The following is a 16,869-nucleotide window of genomic DNA, read 5'->3' on the forward strand; positions in this document are numbered from 1 at the left end:
TTACTACGTCATTTACGTAGTGTACCAGAACTGCTGAACCGTAGCTTTTGGTAGAGCGCAAGTCTAGCAGTGGTATAAGAAGTACTCCCAATTAATACGAGGTATTCTTGTCCCACGATTCCTATGTGACTTTGCGTCTCAACATCAGTTTCGACTCTGTTATTCTACGGTATTCCCCACAGTCCCTACGAGTGACCTCCTCTTTGCGTGTAAAAAAGCAGCCGCAGTTGTGCTTCTGCTGTCTCATCTGATCGATCTGATTCCAGTACCTCTCCTCAGGGTGGAGCGCTAATTAGTAAAGTTAGGCAACGGATTTTTGATAACATAATTTGGTGTGGGCGGCCCTAAGCTCTGCATTCCGAGTGTTGTCCCTTTGAATCCTCTCTAACTCTCTACTATGACATGGGATTAACTAGCTATGAAATTAAAGTCGCAAATTACAACCTCCAGAATTCATAAACTACCTTGGAGTTTGGAAGGATTGAACATCTGTGGCTCACAATCTCATCTCAATTAATAAAGGGTAATTTTTTCCACCGTGAACAAACTCTAGGGATTGATCAATGAGAGGGCGCGGAACGAAAAGTGCCTATTGAACTTAAGTCCGGAAATGCATGGTTTCCATGCTAGAGACATTTATTCAGTCATACATTGTTATACAGACTGCGGTCTAATACGTGCTCTACCAAGCAGCCACAGCTACAGTATGCATGGTTTCCTCCTAGAGGGTGGTACTGTTCCTCATACGACAAACCCTATCGACCTCTGCTGCCATAGTAAGTGGTAATGTGTCGGATTCACTTCTCTTGCTGACTCACCTTGCAGTGAATGTGACACGGTTCAGTAGTTCTGGTACACTACATAAATGACGTAGTAAATGATAGTATTATAAGTACCTCAACGGGTCCCTATTCGTTTCGAGAGCCTGCCGGCATGCTGTTTACTTACGGAAAGGAAAATGACAACGGGCGGCGGGCAGCAAGGTTGTACCAAGAGATCTGTCCCCGCTACAACAACCAACGCAGTCAAGGTTTTGCAACAGCGTTTGGTCTGAGTCAGGGTGTTTCAGGGAGGAAGAAATCATGAAGGACTTACGCGAAATGTTCGGACACCAGACATGGAGGAAAATGTGATTAACACTGTGGAAGGCGACGTTTCAGTACCAGGCAGTTGGCCGCCAGTACACAGTAAGCCAGACGACCGCCTGGAACATTCCCCATAACAATTGTCACTACCCATACCACTTACAGCATGTGCAGGGCTTACTAGCGACAGACTTTGCACATCGGGAGTAGTTTGGTCACTGGTTTCTTCACCAGGCAACCACGATTCCAGGATTTGTGTCATCCATCCTATTCACAGATGAGGCCAACTTTATGGGGATTGGATATCTTCAACTTTCATAACAGTCATCTGTTTGATAGTATGCAAATCTCCCATGGTATGGTGACTGGCCTGCTCGTTTCTCGCATCTAAACCTGTGCGAGTTCTAGTTTTGGGGCCATCTCAAAAGCATCGTATATGCAGAACCCAATCCAGACTTCGAGACTCTGGAGCATCATATTCATAATGCCTCAGACGCTGTTCGGTTGCAGCCCGGCCGATGTGAACGACTGAGGCAGAACATGCTGCGTCTCGTACATGCATGCGCTGAGGCACATGGAAACCATTTTCAGCACATAGTGTCACTGTGGCTGCACGCTACAGCGCGCATCAGACCGAAGTCTCTGCAAGAAACTATGACTGAATAAAAGGTCTCTAGCATGGAAACCATGCATTTCCGGGCATAAGTCCATTACGCATTTTTTGTTCCGTATCCTCTAGTCGATCAGTCCCTACAGTTTGTACACGGTGGAATAAATCACCCTGTACATAACAGTTCACACTGACACTCATTCTTATTGGTTGGCAAAGTCCTGAGCCGAGTAAGGATATCAGTTAGGATATGATGCTGTTATACACTACTGGCCATTAAAATTGCAACACCAAGAAGAAACGCAGATGATAAACGGGTATTCATTGGACAAATATATTATACTAGAACTGACATGCGATTACATTTTCACACAATTTGGGTGCATAGATCCTGAGAAGTCAGTACCCAGAACAACAATCTCTGGCCGTAATAACGGCCTTGATACGCCTGGGCAGTGCCTCAAACAGAGCTTGGATGGCGTGTAGAAGTACAGCTGCCCATGCAGTTTCAGCACGATACCACAGTTCATCAAGAGTAGTGACTGGCGTATTGTGACGAGCCAGTTGCTCGGCCACCATTGATCAGACGTTTTCAATTGAAGAGAGATCTGGAGAATGTGCTGGCCAGGGCAGCAGTCCAACATTTTCTGTATCCAGAAAGCCCCGTACAGGACCTGGAACGTGAGGTCGTTCCAATGTTCCAGTGTTTCATCGTTTGTGCTACATCGTTCGCGTGAGTCATATCTGTCATCTCTGTGCATGTCCACGTTTCTGAACGTTTTTATTTTGGACACGGCGCCCGTGAACGGCTCCGTGTGTTTTAATTTTGTATGTCTACGTTTGTATTCGCATCATGTCTGTTTTTCGATTGTCTCCTTTGGTATCATTAGTCATCTCTGTGGCCGAAGAGCGGCGTAGTATGCCGCTGCTGGCCAACCTGTATCAGGTGTGAAAATGACAATAAAGAAAAAAAAGCCTACACCAGCCAGTTCTCCCGGCTTCGAGAGCCTCTTCTGGCCTCCACAGACGGATGGTGCTCACCTCACCTCGTCATCTCACAACGCTCTCAAAGCCCATCGTAAGGACGGACGTCACTGTTCTCAGCTTTCAACGTTGCTTCCTCTGTGGACTTAGACTTTTCTGTGCCTTTTTTGGACATACTGGACTGCATTCTCGGGACTTGGATTGTATCCCTGCAAGTGTATTTTCCCTCGAAGCTACTAGTGGTATTACTACATACTAGAAACAGTCAAGCGATTTTACATGGCACCTGCATCTAGTGAGATGATGTATTTTGGGACTTTGTTTGTACTGTCGAAGCAGACGTATTTCTCTTACAATAAACTTGGTAAAAGTTGATCATTTTTTTCCCTGTGTCCCTGCGAAGGGCACTTCAGAAGATATCAGCAGAGGCACACAAGCCTGGCAGCGACGGCAGGCCACTTCGAGTACTACGGTACGAAGCCAGCCCGCACAGCTCGCGGTAAGAATTCACTGCTGCAGCAGCATGTCGGGGACCGATAGGCGCCATGATGTGTTCGTTCGAATAGAAGCGGTGAGCTCCAGAATGGTCATTCTGTCCAGATAGGAAGTTATCTTCATTGGATGTCAATTCCTTGTCATGCAAGCACTGCTTACCTACCGTACCACTGTATGCAAGCTACACTACAGGCCATTAAAATTGCTACACCACGAAGATGACGTGCTACAGACGCGAAATTTAACCGACACGAAGAAGATGCTGTGATATGCAAGTGATTAGCTTTTCAGAGCATTCACACAAGGTTGGAGCCAGTAGCAACACCTACACCGTGCTGACATGAGGAAAGTTTCCAACCAATTTTCTCACACACAAACAACAGTTGACCGGCGTATCCCGGTGAATCGTTTTTGTGAGGCGTCGTGTAAGAAGGAAAAAAGCGTACCATCACGTTTCCGACTTTGATAAAGGTAGGATTGTAGCCTATCGCGATTGCGGTTTATCGTATCGCGACATTGCTGCTCGCTTTGCTCGAGATTCAATGACTGTTAGCAGAATATGGAATCGGTGGGTTCAGGACGGTAATACGGAACGCCTTTCTGGATCCCAACGGTCTCGTATCACTAGCAGTCGAGATGACAGGCATCTTATTTGCATGGCTGTAACGGATCGTGCAACCACGTCTCGACCGCTGAGTCAATAGATGGGGACGTTTGCAAGACAACAACCATCTGCACGAACAGTTGGCTGACGTTTGCAGCAGCATGGACTATCAGCTCGGAGACCATGGCTGCGGTTACCCTAGACGCTGCATCACAGACAGGAGCGCCTGTGATTGTGTACTCAAAGACGAACCTGGGTGCACGAACGGTAAAACGTAATTTTTTCGGATGAATTCAGGTTCTGTCTACAGCATCATGATGGTAGCATCCGTGTTTGGCGACATCACGGTGAAGGCACATTGGAAGCGTGTATTCGTCATCGCCATACTGGCGTATCACTCGGCGTGATGGTATGGGGTGCCATTGGTTACACGTCTCGGTCACCTCTTATTCGCATTAACGGCACTTTGAACAGTGTACATTACATTTCAGATGTGTTACGACCCGTGGCTCTACCCTTCATTCGATCCCTGCGAAACCCTACATTTCAGCAGGATAATGCACGACCGCACACGACGGCACAGATAAACACTAGGCGATGATCTCGGGCGTGTGAAAGTTCACTATAATTTTACGAGTCCGGGGACCTTCCAGAAAGGGGAAAAGGTGAGGGAGGAGGGAGAGGGAGGGTGTAGATGCCAGTTGCAGAAGACATGGAAGGGGGAGGAAAGAAGGTAGTGGGGTAGGGGAAGCCCAGTGGGAGAAGGGAGGGAGGAAGGAAGGAGGGAGAGAAGGGAAAAACGCAGGGTGCGGTAGAGGAGGCTCAAAGTTGATAGGAGTGGTAGATGGAGGGGATGAGGGCATCATTAGGAAGGGGGAGTTGGTGGAAGCCACCTTGTGCGAGAGTACGGAGAGTGGAGAGATGGAGAGCAGGTGCGATGTGGGAATGCAGGCACGGCAGCGGACGGGGGTGGGAGAGGATGGGAGAGACAAGCGGGTGATGGGGATCGAGTTTGCGGGAGGTGTAGGGGGTCTGTATCCATTCGAGGAAAAGGAGGAGGTGCGGGAACGGGATGTGGTCATAGAGGATCCACGTGGGGGATGGGAGGCGGATGCGATAGGCGAGGCGGAGCGCATGGTCTCCTAGGTTATGAAGGGATCTGTAGAAGGTAGGGGGGACGGAGATCCAGGCGGGATGAGCGTAGCAGAGGATAGGGCGTATAAGGGATTTGTAGGTGAGGAGGATAGTGGAGGGGTCCAGACCCCATGTGCGGCCAGGTGTTTGAGGAGAAGGAGTCGGGAGCGTGCCTTGGCTTGGATCGTCCGGAGATGGGGGGGGGGGTCCGGGAGAGGCGATGGTCAAGGGTGACGCCAAGATACTTAATGGTGGGAGTGAGGGTGACAGGACGGCCATAAATGGTGATATAGAAGTCGAGGAGACGGAAGGAAGGGGTGGTTTTGCCTACAATGAACTTGGTTCAGGCCGTGCTTCAGCCTTTATAGCTGCCGGTGGCGGAAGATTCGTGCTACTATTCTCATGTCACTTGTTGTGTTGTTGTGTGGACGCGAACACGTCCCTCGCAAGTGGCGGCCTCCGGCAGCGCTGGTGTCCGGTCGAGACTGCAGCATGCAGAGCTCGCGATGCTGAGGTGCGCAGGGGCTGTGTAGACTACACGCGTACCCCAGGTGCCGGACTGTTTGTCGCTCCCTTTTGCGTAGATCTCCGATATATAGCAGTCTCCGCCACCACTGGGATGTTGCACACCTGCTCTTTTCTTTGTACCTCATATCTCTCCTGTCCGCATCTTACTGTCCTCCGAGTCCCCTGTCTGAATTTTAGTCTCTCTAAAAAGCACTCTCCTCACGCTCTGATCTACAGCTTTTCGCACCTCCACAAATTTTCTATCGCATCTCTCGCTTTGCCACTAACATTGAACAGTAAAATAAATTTATAATCTCTCACTCTTTCCATCGGATCTGTAAAAACTCCTCTCCCAGACCGCTTCTTTAGCGCCAGTCTCTGCTCAGAATGTGGAACATAGAACTACGTCACAGCTCGTCCGCCAATGACAGAGCGGCTTCTTGCAACTACTCCGTTCTGTGTACCATGGGAAAAAAGGGTAGAGATGGGTTGTGGCCTTTAAGCACTGGCTTGGAGAGTGAGCCACACTGCTACATCGGCACAGTTTGTGGTGTTTCTTCGGCCAGCTTTCTACAGAACTTACCTTCATCCTTAGATTGTGCTCCTGCACGCGAAGAATAATGTTTTCTCTGGACACCGTCGCGCTATAGGAATGCCGTTCTCCTCCACTGCAGTTTGTGCACTCGGAAGCAGTGGGGTTTCGCATTATTGAGAAACTAAAATATAATCCTCGGTGTTCCGAAGGAGCTTAAAATACTTAAGGAAGGCAAAGCCTCCAGTCCAGATTCTATATCAGTCAGGTTCCTTTCAGAGTACGCTGATACAATAGCTATTTACCAATTTTGCAGAACTGCTCACCCATCGAAGACCCACACCTAAAGATTGGAAAGTAGCACTAGTCACACCAATACCCATGAAAGGAAAGAGGAAAAATTCGCTCAATTACAGACCCATATCGCTAATGGCGATCTGCAGTAGGATTGTGGATCATATGCTGTTTCCCAGCATTATGAATTAGCTCCAAAAAACGATTTGGTGACAAATATTCAGCAAGGATTCAGAAAATATCGTTCTTTTGATGCGCAACTAGCTCTTTATTCTCACGAACTAATGAGTGCTACCGAAACGGAATCTAAAATTTATTCCACACTTTAAGATTTCCAGAACGTTTTTGACACCGTTCCTCACAATCTACTTCTAATCAAACTGCGTGACTATGGAGTATCGCCTCAGCTGTGCGACTCGATTTGTAATTTCCTTTCACAACGATCACAGTTCATAGTAATTTACGGAAAGTCATCGAGTAAAACAGAAGTGTTATCTGGCCTTCCCAGGGATACTTTATAGGCCCTCTACTGTTAGTAATCTATACAAACGATTTAATAGACAAGCTGAGCAACCCTCTTAGATTGTCACTGACCGTCTTATAAACTCATCAGACACTGAAAACTATTTGTAAAAAGAATCAGATAATAGATCTGTATGGTGCGAAAACTGGCAATTGACTGTAAATAATGAAAAGTGTGAAATCACCCACATGACTACTAAAAGAAATCCGCTAAATTTTGGTTGCACAATAAAAGCAGTAAATTCAGTACATAAGGATTACAATTACAATGGAGATATTACATAGACAATGATGCTGGGAAAGGAAACCACATGGTTGGCAGAACTCTTAGAAACTGTAACACGTCTGCTAAAGAGACTGCAAACACCACGTTCGTACGTCCTCTTCTGGAGTACTGCTGTGCGATGCAGGATCCATATCAGATGAGAATGATGGAGGACCTCGTAGGGGTTCAAAGGAAGGCAGCTCGTTTTGTATTATACCGATATAGGGAAGTGAATGTTATGGACATGATACATGAGTTGGGATGCAATAAAAGCCTTTCTCGTTGCAGCAGGATCTTCCCGTGAAATTTCAGTCACCAACTTTCTCCTCCGATTGCAAAAAACACTGTGTTGGCACACAAGTACAATGGGAGAAGTAGTCACCATAATAAATAAGAGAAATCAGAGTTAGAACAGAAGAATTTAAGTGCTCGTTATTCCCGCGCGCCGTTCGAGGGTGGAACGGTAGCAAAATAGCTCGCAGGTGGATCGATGAACCTCCCACCAGGCGCTTAATTGTGAACTGCAGGGTAATCATGTGGCTGTAGATGTTCGACCGCATCGTCCGATGTCAGGATGGGTCGGAGTCCGGCGCCTAGCCATCCACCTGCACAGAAACCTGACCTGCTGCTCTCCCTCTCTCTCTCTCTCTTTCTCACTGCAGCGAATTTGCGACGCAGTTCTACAAAACAGCCGCTGTGTGCATCCAAATGGAGAGACAATTGCAGCTGCCAATCGCTGCCTCGTTCTCGTTTTCCGCGAACGGCCCAGCACCTTTCCTACTACACCTGCCGTTATAGAGGTACGGTAAAGAAAGAAAAACATAGATAGTTAATACTGTGTCTCTAATCACCGCCATATTCGACCTTATTCTTCTAAATCAACATCCTGTCTGCCTTCCAGTCGTACTCTGTTGATTCTGTAATCAAGCTGAAATGTGGTTAGCCTCTCACGTGATTCAGTACCATTCCCTAAGCTCCATACGTACATTCTCAGAAATTTCGTCCTACATGGATACTCTACAAATCACACTTCAGTGTCTGACAGAGGGTTCATCGAACTACCTTCACAATAATTCTACATTATTCCAATCTCGAATACTACGCGGAGAAAACGAACACCTATATCTTTCGATGTGAGCTGTGATTTCCCTTATTTTATTGTGTCGGCCATTTCTCCCTATGTAAGTTGGCGTCGACAAAATATTTTCGCGTTCGGATGAGAAAGTTGCCGACTGAATTTTCGTGACAAGATTTCACCGCAACGAGAAACACCTTTGTGTTACTGATGTTCACCCCAAATCCTGTATCATGTCAGTGACACTCTCTCCTCTATTTCTCTATGAAGCTGCCCTTCTTGCAGCTTTCTCAATGTATTCCGTTAGTCCTGTCTGGTAAGGATCCAACACAGCACAGCAGTACTCCAAAAGAGTACGCACAAATGTATTGTAGGTAGTCTCTTTAGTAGATCTGTTAAATTGTCTAAGTGTTCTGCCAATAAAACGCAGCCTTTGGTTTGCCTTTCCTACAACATTTTTCTATATTTTATTTCCAATTTAAATTGTTCGTAATAGTAATTCCTACGTATTTAATTGGATTTACAGCCTTTAGATTTGACTGATTTATCGTGTAACGGAAGTTTAAGGGATTCCGTTTAGCACTCATGTGGACGACCTAATAGGTTTCATTATTTAGGATCAGTTGCCAATTTTCAAACCATACTCATATTTTTTCTAAATCGTTTTGCAATTTATTTTGATCTTCTGATGACATTACCAGTCGATAAACGACAGCATCATCGGCACAAACCTAAGACGACTGTTCAGATTTTCTCCCAAATTGTTTGTATAGATAATGAACAGCAAATGGCCTATAACACTACCTTGGGGAACGCCAGAAATCACTTATGTTCTACTGGATGACTTTCCGTCAATTACTACGAACTGTGACCTCGCTGCCAGCAAATTACAAACCCAGTCCAATAACTGAGACGATATTCCATGAGCACTAAAAGCCGCTTGTGTGGTAAAATGACAAAAGCCTTCTGGAAGTCAAGAAACGTGGAATCAATTTGAAAACCCTTGTCAATAGCACTCAACACTTCATACAAGTAAAGAGCTAGTTGTGTTTCACAAGAACGATGTTTTCTAAACCCGTGTTTACTGTGCGTCAGTAGACCGTTTTCTTCGGGGTAATTCACAATGTCCGAACACAATATATGTTCCATAATTCTGCTGCATATCTGTGTTAGTGATATGGGCCTGTAATTTACTGGATTACTCCTACTACCTCTCTTGAATATTGGTGTGACCTGTGCAACTTTCCGGTCTTTGGGTACGGATCTTTCGTCGAGCGAGAGATTATATATGAATGTTAAATATGGAGCTATTGCATCATCATATTCTGAAAGGAACCTAATTAGTATACTGTCTGGAGCGGAAGAAGCTTTTATTAAGTGATTTAAGTTGTTTCACTACCCTGAGGGTATCTACGAGGGTTGCAACTTAAATAGTGGCAACTACTTATTCACAACCGATACAAAAGAGTTACATGTTTGCACCTGTTAATGTCCTTCAAAGTAGTCACCAGCGCTATGTAGAACCCGCTGCCAGCGATGTGGAAGGCGTAGTATGCCGTTAGCAGAACCTGTGTTGTTGATGGTGTTAATGGAGCGGTCTACTGCCTGTCGAATCTCTGGAACAGTTCTGAAGCGAATGCCACGAAGTGGTTCCTTCATTTTCGAAATCAAGTCAAAGTCACAAGGACTTAGGACCGGGGTGTATGGTGGATGGTACAGTACTTCCCAGTCACATCGATCGAAATTTTTGTGAATGTGACTTTAATTATATTTTCATTTATCTGTTAAATATTTATAAATTTGCTGATGCCTGTCTATCAAATGGTTCAAATGGCTCTAAGCACTATGGAACTAAACATCTGAGGTCATCAGGACCATAGACTTAGAACTACTTAAACCTAACTAACCTAAGGACATCACGCACATTCGTGCCCGAGACAGGATTCAAACCTGCGATCGTAGCAGCTGAATGGTTTCGGACTGAAGCTCCTAGAACTGCTCGGCCACAGATGCAGGCGCCTGTCTATCGGTTAAAAAACAAAATACGAAATAAAGTATTTCTCTTGATTATGCAATGGGGTCAGAAATGTATTTTTCGCTAGAACATGTGTATGTTTTTAGATGGTAATTGTCTTTCAAACGTTGAAATCATAAGTTCCTATTGCACTAAGGACAGCATAGGACAGGTGAAGATATAAACGAAAGAAGGGATTATAAGTATAATGAAATTCAAGAAAAATGGGGAATAGAAATGATAACTGCAGTAACACTGATGAAAATATAAGATGTTAGAACTAAAGAAATTGAATCAAAACTAAAAGATAAAATTAATTAAAATAATATGAACAATGTTTTCAAGTGGTAAAAGATTGATGAGAAAATGAGAGCAAATGAAAAAGTTAATATTATAATTAAAAGTGTGACAAAGGAATGGAAATAAAAAGGTAATATTTATACCAGTTAATTGAATAGAAGTAATGATCAATGTCATTTTGATGAAGATTTATAAATAAACAATTTTAGTACCTGACGGTATTCGAACCCACAGCCATTACCCTATCTATTACACTACACAACTGTTTTTTCTTTCACAACCAGTACATCTGTACCTTCATAAAGCTTATGAGCGTGACGCAAAATTCCGCATATTTTTTCGTCGATTACTCGCAAACGAAGGCCCACCAGGCTGCGATAGCTGGGACCTTAACCTACATGACTTTATACACTCCTGGAAATGGAAAAAAGAACACATTGACACCGGTCTGTCAGACCCACCATACTTGCTCCGGACACTGCGAGAGGGCTGTACAAGCAATGATCACACGCACGGCACAGCGGACAAACCAGGAACCGCGGTGTTGGCCGTCGAATGGCGCTAGCTGCGCAGCATTTGTGCACCGCCGCCGTCAGTGTCAGCCAGTTTGCCGTGGCATACGGAGCTCCAGCGCAGTCATTAACACTGGTAGCATGCCGCGACAGCGTGGACGTGGACCGTATGTGCAGTTGACGGACTTTGAGCGAGGGCGTATAGTAAGCATGCGGGAGGCCGGGTGGACGTACCGCCGAATTGCTCACACGTAGGGCTTGAGGTCTCCACAGTACATCGATGTTGTCGCCAGTGGTCGGCGGAAGGTGCACGGGCCCGTCGACCTGGGACCGGACCGCAGCGACGCACGGATGCACGCCAAGACCGTAGGATCCTACGCAGTGCCGTAGGGGACTGCACCGCCACTTCCCAGCAAATTAGGGACACTTTTGCTCCTGGGGTATCGGCGAGGACCATTCGCAACCGTCTCCATGAAGCTGGGCTACGGTCCCGCACACCGTTAGGCCGTCTTCCGCTCACGCCCCAACATCGTGCAGCCCGCCTACAGTGGTGTCGCGAGAGGCGTGAATGGAGGGACGAATGGAGACGTGTCGTCTTCAGCGACGAGAGTCGCTTCTGCCTTCGTGCCAATGATGGTCGTATGCGTTTTGGAGCCGTGCAGGTGAGCGCCACAATCAGGACTGCATACGACCGAGGCACACAGGGCCAACACCCGGCATCATGGTGTGGGGAGCGATCTCCTACACTGGCCGTACAACTCTGGTGATCGTCGAGGGGACACTGAATAGTGCACGGTACATCCAAACCGTCATCGAACCCATCGTTCTACCATTCCTAGACCGGCAAGGGAACTTGCTGTTCCAACAGGACAATGCACGTCCGCATGTATCCCGTGCCACCCAACGTGCTCTAGAAGGTGTAAGTCAACTACCCTGGCCAGCAAGATCTCCGGATCTGTCCCCCATTGAGCATGTTTGGGACTGGATGAAGCGTCGTCTCACGCGGTCTGCACGTCCAGCACGAACGCTGGTCCAACTGAGGCGGCAGGTGGAAATGGCATGGCAAGCCGTTCCACAGGACTACATCCAGCATCTCTACGATCGTCTCCATGGGAGAATAGCAGTATGCATTGCTGCGAAAGGTGGATATACACTGTACTAGTGCCGACATTGTGCATGCTCTGTTGCCTGTGTCTATGTGCCTGTGGTTCTGTCAGTGTGATCATGTGATGTATCTGACCCCAGGAATGTGTCAATAAAGTTTCCCCTTCCTGGGACAATGAATTCACGGTGTTCTTATTTCAATTTCCAGGAGTGTAGATGGTTTGAAAAAGTCGATCTCACCGCTGGGGACCTGTTCTTGTAAGTAGAATACTTCAAACTGAAAGTATGATACGGGGAAGTTTGTGAGATTTCACTACGATATTTTTAGGAAATACGCAATCAGACTCGTCAATTCCCGGTTTTGATCAAGTCTGCAAACATTGACAGATCCTGCCTCACCGCGCTGTTAAACAGTCATAGTTTAAATTGCGGAACCGGTTTCAAAAGACAAGTAGCTATTACCTTTTACTCCAGAAAAGATGGCAGTTCAGTTGTTCTCAAATATGGCGAACGTATAGCCATTTTATGAGATTTAACCGCGTTGAGTGAGCACGCTATACCTCCCATCAATGCCACGAGATGACACTCCAAACGCCAGTTAATTATGGAAGAAGTAAGAACAAGTGTATTACACTCTCATCATTGTTCTTCTTCTTGTTTCGTTTAGGGCGACTACTGAGAACCAAACTTTCAGATATTAAATCTGGTGTGGGTTTTGATATTCCCCCGATAGTTTCAGATCCTCTGGTTGTGTTGTCCCTTCCTCTCTTTTCTCCGGAAGTACCTCTCTTCTTTCTCGCTGATTTGTCCTTGAACGTCGCTTGCTTATGCACTATCCTGCGAAGTGTCCGGTCTTTCAAGTCTCTTCCTGTACGTCCCAGGTCTTTTACTGCTTGCCTCGACCACGGTGACTTGCTCTTCCTCTTATGCTAGTATAAGAGAAGATGGTTGTTCAGTCTGCTCGTACACGTTCGCTGGGCTTGTCCATATAAGCCTGGACTGCTTTTTCTAGCTACATCTGTGGGTTCTTCACAGTATTTGTAGACCGCCTGATTTGGTTTTCTTTTATATTGGTTGTTTTACTGATTGGTTCCAGTATCTCCCTCATTATTTTTATCTCCTTGATTTCAAGTTTGTCTGTGAGACCCTACCTGTTGCGTATTAGACACTCTCTCTGAAGCATATAGGTTTTCCGTGAACGTGACCATCTAGCTGTGGATCATTGTTTTGTTACGGAACAGACACTTTCTGTTGTGGGAGATACTCATCATTAATATAAATTATACACACAAACTTTCTACGTCAATCCGTCTATTAATGAAACCCATATCAAAATACCTACAGTAGTTTCAGAGATTAGTCTTCACATGCAGGTAAAAAACCGCGACGGGAGATTTTAGTTATATGTACAGATAATCTAGAAGAACTAAACAGATGACATTATCCAATTCCGGATTCTGTATCGCCTGGCGAACACAAAAAAATTGTTATGCAGTGTTTGAATGTATTAATTTATAAATTATTTCCTTGAATGCTGTCGTATACCTGCACAATATTCCAACAAGACGACAGCATTAACTCCATTACCAGTGTCTGCTTGTTATAAATATTGTGCAGAACAGCACTAGCAGCAATGACCTACAATCTTTCAAGGGCTCACCTCGTCTGGAAAACCTCAAAGAGAACAATGAGTTATCTGGTAAGTAAAATATAACCCGTAAGTTTGATTACCAGTCCTTTAAGTTTTGTTAATACAGTTGTATTAAAAACTAACAAGAAAGGACCAAGGCCATTCGTGCCTAGCCACCTTCTAAGGATAATAAAGGAGTATCCAGATTTACCGGATAATCTTTTTTTTTTCGAAAATTCATTGTGAATTCTGTACAAGTTGCTGCTCCCTTAAAATATATTAAAATCGCCCTGACTGTCACACTACAAAAATCCATTGTTGAAATTCCAAGACGACATAGCCGTTCTGGCCTAAAGTAAAGAGGACTTCGAAGACCAGTAGAGCTCAGAATGTAAGTAGTCGAGAAAAGAAGTTAAGCCGAAAGAAAAGAAGACTAGCAGAATTGAAAGTAGAGACTTCCTCTAACATCAAGATGCAGTACAGGCACTTTTTTTCTTATATTGGTGTTTCATCCTTCCCCCAGCCACCTCACATGGGCGGGGAACGAGCTGCGTCGAGTTTATATTGTGCCCCTCAAATGTACACAGAGAGGAAACGATTCAGTTTCATTCGTTTTTAAAATAATAAAAAGATGGATTTTATTGATGCTATCAAGACACAGTGTATTGTATTGTATTATATTGTATGTTAACGGGGAACCTAGAAACGGCGGAGAGGCTCCGTCACCGCCGCAGCCGCAGTGGTCCACAACTCCACGACGACTACCACAGTTCACTTCACCCCTCCGCCGCCCCACACCGAACCCAGGGTTATTGTGTGGTTCGGCCCCGGTGGACCACCCAGGGAGCGTCTCACACCAGACGAGTGTAACCCCTATGTTTGCGTGGTAGAGTAATGGTGGCGTACGCGTACGTGGAGACCTTGTTTGCGCAGCAATCGCCGACATAGTGTAACTGAGGCCCAATAAGGGGAACCAGCCCGCATTCGCCGAGGCAGATGGAAAACCGCGTAAAAACCATCCAAAGATTGGCCGGTTCACCGGACCTCAACACAAAACCGCCGGGCGGATTCGTGCCGGGGATCCCGCCCAGAAAGCCGTGCGTTAGACCGCAAGGCCAAACACAGAAAGTAACTGTTGACATTCGTAGTTTTTGAACTGTAACAAAAAGTACAATAAAAATTAATAAAAAGTTTCTCTTAGGTATATGTTGCAGATAGGTGTCGATATGAAACTGAAACAAAGCACTTTCACCAAAAGTTGAAGGGTTACCTCTGGTGAATACCTTTTTATATAATAAAAAAAAAAAAAACTGTTTCGTGTCTGGCTGTGTTCGGCCCGCCACGAATTCCTCTCCTGTGCCAGCCCCTACATCTGACAGCCACACATGTGCACGTACTCAGTTACGAGGGTTGCCCAGAAAGTAATCCACCGCAGTTTTTTTCTCAGTTTAAACAATGATACGAATGCGAAACGTTACGTATGTTTTATTTGAAGTCTTCTGAGTGAGTGCCCCAAGTTTCCGTCACTTTTAGACTGATAGCGTTGCTACAGTATGTTACAAGCAACTTGCCGTCATTGAATTTCTCGCTGCAGAGACAGAAACTGTGGGGAATATTCACAAACGCTCAAACGCTTGTGCAAAGTCTATGACGCACTTGCTGTGGACAGAAGTACAGTTAGTCGCAGGGCACGGAAGGAGAGGTCATCAGAAGGCGATTCGGCGGAGCTCCACGATTTGCTGCGTTCGGGGAGACCATCCACGGCTCTCACATGTTGCTGACGTGTTGCAACGAGCTGATGTTGTCATAAGCGAGGACAGACACTTTACGACTCGGGAGTTAGCGCTGCACCTGTGAATCAGCAAAAGAACTGTGGGTGCAACTATCTGCGTTCTTTGATATTCAAAATTGTGTGACGAGGGTCCCGCGGTGTTTAATGGTGGATCACAAATTGCACAGAAAAACCATTTATCTTGATTTGTTGCAACGTTTTCAAACTGAGTGAGAGCCCTTCTTGTCCCGGATTGAGACAGGCCATGAAACCTGGGTTCAACATTTTGACTCCGAAACGAAACGACAGTCGACGGAATGGCGTGATTCCCACTCCCCACAGAAGAAAAAATTCAAAGAAACTGCTTCCGCCGGTAGCGTCATGATCACGGTGTTCTGGGACATTTTTCGAAGACATTTTGAGGACGATGAGGAGGTGATTCACACAATGAAGCACTGGCACCGCCACCAGGACAAGTATTGGTACCGACAGGGCACACAACCCATATTCCGCTCTGGAGGAAGTCCATAGGACGGGATGGAGATTACGCGGAAAAACAGGACGTGTAGATAAAACACCATACTTTCGTGTGTGTAATTCTCATTATGTTCAATGAAGAAGTGTTGAAAAAATGCAGTGGATTACTTTCTAGGCAACCTTCGTATTTATTGGATGTATTCCAATATCTGGCTTCTCCTACACATTTTGCCCTGTACGGCTGCCTCTAGTACCGTAGAAGTTTCCCTACGCGATTCATGATGCTCAGTCACGTTGCCACTCCAAACGCAGCAGATTGTGGTGTCCTTGAAAATGATGGAGCACAGCAATCGGTTGTCCTTTTCTTTCACATTTATTAAAACAAATCTAGATTTCGGCTAGCACCCAACCATTATCAGTGGACTGTTTCATAGTCTCAATATTTAAGTCTTGTGCGTTTCCGGGAATAAATGTATAAATAACATCTCAGTCCAGCGACCCTGTGGACTGGTTTGAGGCAGCTCTCTATGCTACTCTATCCTGTGCAAGCTTCTGCATCTCGAAGCATCTACAGCAACTTACATAATTCTGAATCTGCTTTACTGTCTTTATCTGGTAATCTCCCTCTACAGCCCTGTCTACCGTAGTAGTCTTGAGTACAATAGTCGTGAATTAACTGTGACAGAAGCCCGCGAACAACAGTGGACTGACGTACTAGGCCATGTACTGTAACTATAAAATAGTACGTTGATAATGGCCAGGCACTAGCCGAAATCTAGATCTGCTTAAATAAACCTGAAAGGAAAGGACAACTGATTGCTGTGTTGCATCATTTTGAAGGTCAGATCACAGTCGTTGAGTGCATTCCACATTCCTAAGGAGAGGTTACTTGATGAAATTGCGATGTGTATTAACGGCAGTTTCCGCAATGGACGGTTATTTCCTAGTTGGCAT

The sequence above is a fragment of the Schistocerca gregaria genome, chromosome 1, assembly GCF_023897955.1.
Source record: "Schistocerca gregaria isolate iqSchGreg1 chromosome 1, iqSchGreg1.2, whole genome shotgun sequence".
Lineage (NCBI taxonomy): Eukaryota > Metazoa > Arthropoda > Insecta > Orthoptera > Acrididae > Schistocerca > Schistocerca gregaria.